Source organism: Hypanus sabinus, chromosome 5 (assembly GCF_030144855.1).
Source record: "Hypanus sabinus isolate sHypSab1 chromosome 5, sHypSab1.hap1, whole genome shotgun sequence".
Taxonomy (NCBI): domain Eukaryota; kingdom Metazoa; phylum Chordata; class Chondrichthyes; order Myliobatiformes; family Dasyatidae; genus Hypanus; species Hypanus sabinus.
Genome location: NC_082710.1, coordinates 173,263,330 through 173,271,417, shown reverse-complemented (window position 1 = coordinate 173,271,417; position 8,088 = coordinate 173,263,330).

The window sequence follows — 8,088 nt, the reverse complement described above, 5'->3', positions numbered from 1 at the left end:
GAAAAAGCCTCTGACTATCCACACAACCAATGTCCTTCATCATCTTGTACATCTCTTATTGGGTCACCCCTCATCCTCTGTCACTCTGAAGAGAAAAGGCCAATTGCACTCAAACTATTCTCATAAGGTACGCCCTCCAATCCAGGTGACATCCTTGTAAATTTCCTCTGCACTCTCTCTGTAGTATCTACATCATTCCTGTAGTGAGATGACCAGAACTGAACACAGTACTCCAAGTGGGGTCTGACCAAGCTCTTATATAGCCATGAGCCTTACAGCTCTTGAACTCAATCCCATGGTTGATGAATGCCAACACACCATATGCCTTCTTAACAACACTGTCAACCTGCGCAGCAGCTTTGAGTGTCCTATTGACATGGACCCCAACATCTCTCAGATCCTCCCCAGTGCCCATTATATTCTGTCTTCAAATTGCACTTACCAAAAGGAACCACTTCTGGGTTGAAGCCCATCTGCCACTTTTCAGCCCGGTTCTGCATCCTATCGATGTCCTGCTGTATCCTCTGACAAACCTCCAGACTATCCACAACACCCCCAACCTCCATGACATCAGCAAACGTACTAACCCACCCTTCTACTTCTTCATCCAAGTCATTTATAAATATCACAAAGAAGAGGGATCCCAGAACAGATCCTTGTGGAACACCAATGGTCACCGACCTCCATGCAGAATACAAATGATAGGTGAAGATGAGAGTGATATGGAAGGCTGTATTCCAGGTGCAGGGCAATGGGACTAGGCAGAATTAAGTTTGCCATATATTAGATGAGCCAAAGAGAGCTTTTCAATGCTTCATCACTTTATTGAGTGTCAAGTCACAAGTGCAATAGGTACTTGAGTACACAAGATCAAATTTCATGTCTGCTGTCATAGTTCATTGGGAAAATAAAGGATTAATTTGCAATTGAATAAGGCTGAGAAAACTAGATTATACAAATGAACTGTCAGGTGTAGGCTTTCCTCTTCAGGATGCACAAGATTGATTTTGTTATCAGTGTTTTTTAAGGTTGCTCCTGGCATTATTGTATGCTGAATACTTTACATAAGTATTACATAGTCAGAAGGCAGGATGAAGCTTCACGTGCATTTTGAATTATATTTTATTAACTTATTTGTGGTATTGTTTTATGTGCTGTGTGTGATATACTTATTGTGGGTGCATGGTGGACTGGACGAATGTCGTTTCATTTGGTTGTATATACATCCAGTCAGACAAAAATAAATTTGAACTTGAACTCCAATAGTGAAATCCTGCCTCAGATCCAAGAATACCAAAGTACATTTTCAGTTTTCAGTCTTAATTTCAGTCAAAGACCCATAATGCAAAGGAACAGGCCCAGTAAAGCACCATGTCAACAAGCACAAACAATATGGCAGTTGTGCATCATAAACTTTGTTCCAAGAGGAAATGATGCAAATCCTACTAACACAATAAAGAACCTATTCATTGTGTTAAAAAGCATGTGAATTTTTATAAACCTAGAAAACCTACAAACCTACATAACCTTTGGCCCACAATGTAATGCCGAACATGTCCTTAAACATATAACAATTACAGCACGGAAACAGGCCATCTCGGTCCTTCTAGTCCGTGCCGACACTTACTCTCATCTAGTCCCACTGGCCTGCACTCAGCCCATAACCCTCCATTCCTTTCTTGTCCATATTCCTATCCAATTTTACTTTAAATGACAATACCGAACCTGCCTCTACCACTTCTACTGGAAGCTCACCCACTCTCTGAATAAAGAAATTCCCGTTTGTGTTACCCTTAAACTTTTGCCCCCTAACTCTCAAATCATGTCTTGTTTGAATCTCCCGTACTCTCAATGGAAAAAAGCCTATCCACATCAACTCAATCTATCCCCCTCATTATTTTAAATACCTCTATCAATTCCCCCCTCAACCTTCTATGCTCCAAAGAATAAAGACCTAACTTGTCCAGCCTTTCTCTGTAACTTAGGTGCTGAAACCCAGTTAACATTCTAGTAAATAAGTCCTTACCTTAGAAATTACCAATGGTTACCCATACCTTCTATTTTTCTAAGCTCCATGTACCTATCCAGGAGTCTCTTAAAAGACCCTATCATTTCCACTTCCACCACCACCCCCAGCAGCCAATTCCACGCTCTCACCACTCTCCGCGTAAAAAACGTACCCCTGACATCTCCTCTGTATCCACTTCCAAGCACCTTAAAACTGTGCCATCTCGTGCTAGCCATTTCAGCCCTGGGAAAAAGCCTCAGACTATCCACATGATCAATGCCTCTCATCTTCTTGTACACCTCCAGATAGATAGATAGATAGATACTTTATTCATCCCCAAGGGGAAATTCAACATTTTCCCAGTGTCCCATACACTTATTGTAGCAAAACTAATTACATACAGTATTTAACTCAGTATAAATATGATATGCATCTAAAATCACCCTCCCAAAAAGCATTAATAAATAGCTTTTAAAAAGTTCTTAAATAGTTTACTAAAGTGCATTGAGTGGTAACTTAAGCTCAGTCCTAACCCCAGCACTTTAACATGTCTTGCCCCTGGTGGTTGAATTGTAGAGCCAAATGGCGTTGGGGAGTAATGATCTCTTCATCCTGTCTGAGGAGCATTGCATTGATAGCAAACTGCCGCTGAAGCTGCTTCACCTCTATCAGGTCACCTCTTAATTTTCATCACTCCGAACAGAAAAGGCTGAGTTCACTCAACTTATTCTCATAAGACATGCTCCCCAATCCAGGCAACATCCTTGTAAATCTCCTCTGAACCCTTTCTATAGTTTCCAAATCCTTCCTGTAGTGAGGCCACCAGAATTGAGCACAGTAGTCCAAGTGAGGTCTGACTAGGGTCCTATATAGCTGCAGCATTACCTCTCAGCTCTTAAACTCAATCCCACGATTGATGAAGGCCAATGCACTGTATGCCTTCTTAACCACAGAGTCAACATGCGCAGCATCTTTGAGTGTCCAAAGGACTTGGACTCCAAGATCCCTCTGATCCTCCACACTACCAAGAGTCTTATATGGGTTGAACTCCATCTGCCTCTTCTCAGCCCAATTTTGTATCTTATCAATGTCCCACTGTAACCTCTGACAGCCCTCCAGACTATCCACAACATCTCCAACCTTTATGTCATCAGCAATTTTACTAACCCATTCCTCCACTTCCTCATCCAGGTCATTTACAAAAGTCAAAAAGAGTAGGGGTCCCAGAACAGATCCTTGAGGCACAGCACTGGACACTGACCTCCATGCAGAATATGACCTATTTACAAACTCTCTGCCTTCTGTGGGCAAGCCAGTTCTGGATCCACAAAGCAATGTCCCCTTGGATCCCTTGTCTTACTTTCTCAATAAGCCTTGCATGGGGTACCCTATCAAATGCCTTGCTGAAATCCATATACACTACATCTACGGCTCTACCTTCATCAATGTGTTTAGTCACATCCTCAAAAAATTCAATCAGGCTCGTCTATCACGACCTGCCTTTGACAAAGCCATGCTGCTATTCCTAATCATACTATGCCTCTCCAAATATCATAGATCCTGCATCTCAGGATCTTCTCCATCAAGTTACCAACCACTGAAGCAAGACTCACTGGTCTGTCTCTACTCCCTTTCTTGAATAAGGGAACAACATCAGCAACCCTCTAAACCTCCTCCATCCTTATTGATGATGCAAAGATAATTGTCAGAGGCTCAGCAATTTCCTCCCTCACTTCCCACAGTAGCCTGGGGTACATCCCGTCCAGTCCCGATAACTTATCCAACTTGACATTTTCCAAAAGCTCCAGCACATCATCTTCATTAATATCTACAGGTTCAAGCTTTTCAGTCCACTGCAAGTCATCCTACAATTGCCAAGAACCTTTTCCATTGTGAATACTGAAGCAAAGTGTTCATTAACTATCTCTTCTATCTCCTCCGGTTCAATACATATTTCTCCCCTGTCACACTTGATTGGTCCTATTCTCTCACATCTTATCCTCTTGCTCTTCACATACTTGTAGAATGCCTTGGGGTTTTCCTTAATCCTGTCTGCCAAGTCATCTCATGGCCCCTTCTGGTTCTCCTAATTTCATTCTTAAACTCCATCCTGCTGGCCTTAAAATCTTCTAGATCTCTATCATTACCTAGTTTTTTGAACCTTTCGTAAACTTTTCTTTTCGACGGGATATTCAATAGTCTTTGTGCACCATGGTTCCTGTACCCAACCATCTTTTCCCCGTCTCATTGGAATGTACCTACTCAGAACCCCACACAAATATCCCCTGAACGTTTGCCACATTTCTTCTGTATGTTTCCCTGAGAATATCTGTTTCCAATTTATGCTTCCAAGTTCCAGACTGATAGCCTCATATTTCCCCTTATTCCAATTAAACGTTTCCTTAACTTATCTGTTCCTATCCCTCTCCAATGCTAAGGTAAAATAGATAAAATTATGATCACTATCTCCAAAATGCTCTTCCACTGAGAGACCTAACACCTGACCAGATTCATTTCCCAATACCAGATCAAGAATAGCTTCTCCTCTTGTAGGCTTATCTACATATTGTGTCAAGAAACCTCCCTGAACACACTTAACAAACTCCACTTCATCCAAACCCCTTACTCTAGGGAGATGCCAATCAATATTTGGGAAAATAAAATCTCCCACCACAACAACCCTGTTATTACTCCTTTCCAGAATCTGTCTCCTATCTGCTCCTTGATGTCCCTGTGACTATTGGGTAGTCTATAAACAACACCCAGTAGAGTTATTAAACCCTTCCTATTCCCAACTTCCACCCACAGAGACTCCGTAGACAACCCCTCCATAACTTCCTCCTTTTCTGCAGCCGCGACACTATCTCTGATCAACAGTGTCACACCCCCTCCTCTTTGGCCTCCCTCTCTGTTCTTTCTGAAACATTTAAAGCCTGGCACTTGAAGTAGCCATTCCTGCCCCTGTGCCATCCAAGTCTCTGTAATGACCACAACATCATAGCTTCAAGTGCTGATCCACCCTCTAAGCTCATCTGCTTTGTTCATAATACTCTTTGCATTAAAATAGACACATCTGAATTCATCGGTCTAAGCGCGTCCCTTCTCTATCACCTGCCTATCCTCCCTCTCGCACTGTCTCTGAGCTTTCTCTATTTGTGAGCCAACCACCCTTTCCTCCTTCACTTCAGTTTGGTTGCCACCCCCAGCAATTCTAGTTTAAACTCTCCCCAACAACCTTTGGAAACTTCCCGCCAGGATACTGGTCCCCTTGGGATTTAAGTGCCACCTGTCCTTTTTGCACAGGTCCCACCTGCCCCAAAAGAGGTCCTATTTTATGGTAAATGTAACAGCCAAAATCATATACCACAATTAGATATAGGAAATTACTGCAATGTAAACAGTAATATAGACTTCAGTGGTTATACTGTGATGATGTTTAACATCAGAAACCTACCTTAATATTTTCAACTACTGTAGTTTGATATACACTAAAATCTTGAGAAAGTATGGATAAGATACACTGGCTGAATCTGAGCTTTGCGTATAACAGTTTAATCAAATAAACTATCATCTAGTCCAAAGTTTCAATAAGAAAGTATGGTGAATTTGTTCTGGGTTAGTATGGAATAAGAGATAAAAGAAAAAACACAGCCTAATCTGGCAATTGATGACAATAACTGCTGATATGTTTAATAAGACCTTCTGGTTAATTTTCCGCAGCGTCTTTTAACTTAAGACAAGATAATGACTGACATAGTGTGGAAGAAAATTAAGCCTGAGAATCAAGGGTTAACAAAATCATGAGAATAGCAGGGTAGAAAGCAGATGGGGTCTGTCATTCTTATTCTAATTAACAATGTCCTGCTAGAAATTAAGAACTATTAATGAGATGAATAATGTATTCAAGGAAGAACCATTGGCCTTCATGGCAACATGACTAATGGCTTGTTTTCTTAATAGGGAAACTGGTCATGCATGTGAGGGACCCTATGTCTAATTTTGTGTAAGGTAGGTCAGCATTTTGAAATATAAGGGCTAAACAGAAACCTGTGAACTTTGTAATTGTTGAATTGCATGCATTCTAATGTATAAATTACCATGCTTAAGCAGTCGTAGGTAGCTCGCCATGATCAGGTAATAAAGTAGTTAAACCAAATACTGGGGTCTGTTTTAAGTTTCCCTGTCACATAGCATAGCAGCTTGCAGTAGCCTTTGCAGAGCAGTCAGAGTACAGAGGACTGGTGGACAAGTTTGTGGAGTGGTGCAGGAGGAATCACCTGCTCCCGAATGTGGTCAAAAACCAGGAAAATGATGATTGATTTTAGAAGGAAGAGAACTGTGAGAGGTCCTGTATACATTCTGGGTGGTGGTGGAGTACAAATACTTGGGTGTTCACCTCAACAACAGGCTTGACTGGAAAACCAAGGTTGTTTACAAAAAAGGGATGAGCATACTCTTTTCTAAGAGGGCAGCAGGATATTGGAGATCTTCTCCCAGTCTGTTGTAGCGAATGAAATCTTTGCGGCTTTATGTTGGGGGAGCAGCATCGGTGCTGGTGAAGCAAAAACTCATTAAAAAGACTGGGTCCATCCTTGGCTACAACCCAGACTCTTTTGAGTTAGCATTGAAGAGGAGGTCACTAAACAAACCATTATCCATTATGGGCAATCTGGAACATCCTCTCCATGACAGACTGAATAAGCAGCAAAGCACCTTTTTGATCAGACTCATTCAGTTCTGCTGTCACAAGGATCGTAACAGAAAATCTTTCCGACCAAATGCAATAAGCATTTACAACAGTTCATCTCTGTGCGACAGAACACACATCACATAGTCTCTGCATTATTATTTCATACATTATTATAACACATAATACTTCATTATTAGTTAAGTCTGCACACTAAGTGTTGTTTTTAAATGCTGCTGTAATGAAATAATTTCTCACTCAGGATTAAAAAAGTAATTATTATTACATGGCAGGATATCATCTTTGTAATTAAACTCAATGGAGGGTGAAGAGTTTTTTTAAAAAAGTTATTTAGAATATAGTATTTAAAAGTAATATATTCTGAATATATTACTTTTTTACAAGGTGGAAATAACTAGCATGAGCTTATTATTATAAGCTAATAATATAATATTAGCTAATAATGAGCTGACATAATAGATGAATATATTAGCTATTTAACATGCAGTGTTTATGTAGTTAGTATGATCAGAATATCATTTTAAGGTGATTGGAGGAGCATCTAGAGGGGAGGGGGATGTCAGAGATAAGTTCTTTACACAGAGAGTAGTGGGTGTGTGGAACACTCTGCCAGAGGTGGTGGTAGAGGCATTTAAGAAACACTTAGGTAGGGACAAGGATGATAGAAAAATGAAGAGCTATGTAGGAGGGATTAGTTTGATCTTAGGGTAGGTTTAAGGGTTGGGACAACAATGTGGGCCAAATGGCTTGTACTGTGCTATAATGTTCTATGCTCTATAATGAATAATCAAACAAACAAGAGGCAGCCAAATCCTTAACAATTTTGCATTTCATTTTCATCAAAAATACATTTTCCTTTTACCACAAACCACATGCTCATGCAATGCAGAGTGTAGACATAATTACATATTAAGGTACGTGAACCAGACAAATATTAGCATAGAACCCAGTGCAAGCGAAAGCTTCATATCCTTGCTTCCATTACAGAAGTCCTTTATACAGCAAAATGTTTTCAAAGTAACTGGCAATCCTGCAAAATTAGTTGTAATACTTTTCTGGCAAAGTTGAGGGATGATGCATCCACGACTTACGATTATACTTTTCTCTGTGCAAGGAAAAATGATAGTTATCTACAGAAAACTACCCATTCGTAACAAACATAGACAAGAAGGAGAGATCATTTTACCAATGAAGCAAAAATGTTCTGTCACATTGAACCTCTACTGAACAGAAGTGAAAAAGCAGCAAGTGGGAGGAGCCAGCAAAAGTGGCATCAAATGAGTTCTTTTGCACTCCTAGTAAAGACAATGGAGTAGAAAGTCTTAAGATTTTCTTAGTCACTCTCATTATTTTGTTAATAGGATAATGACAG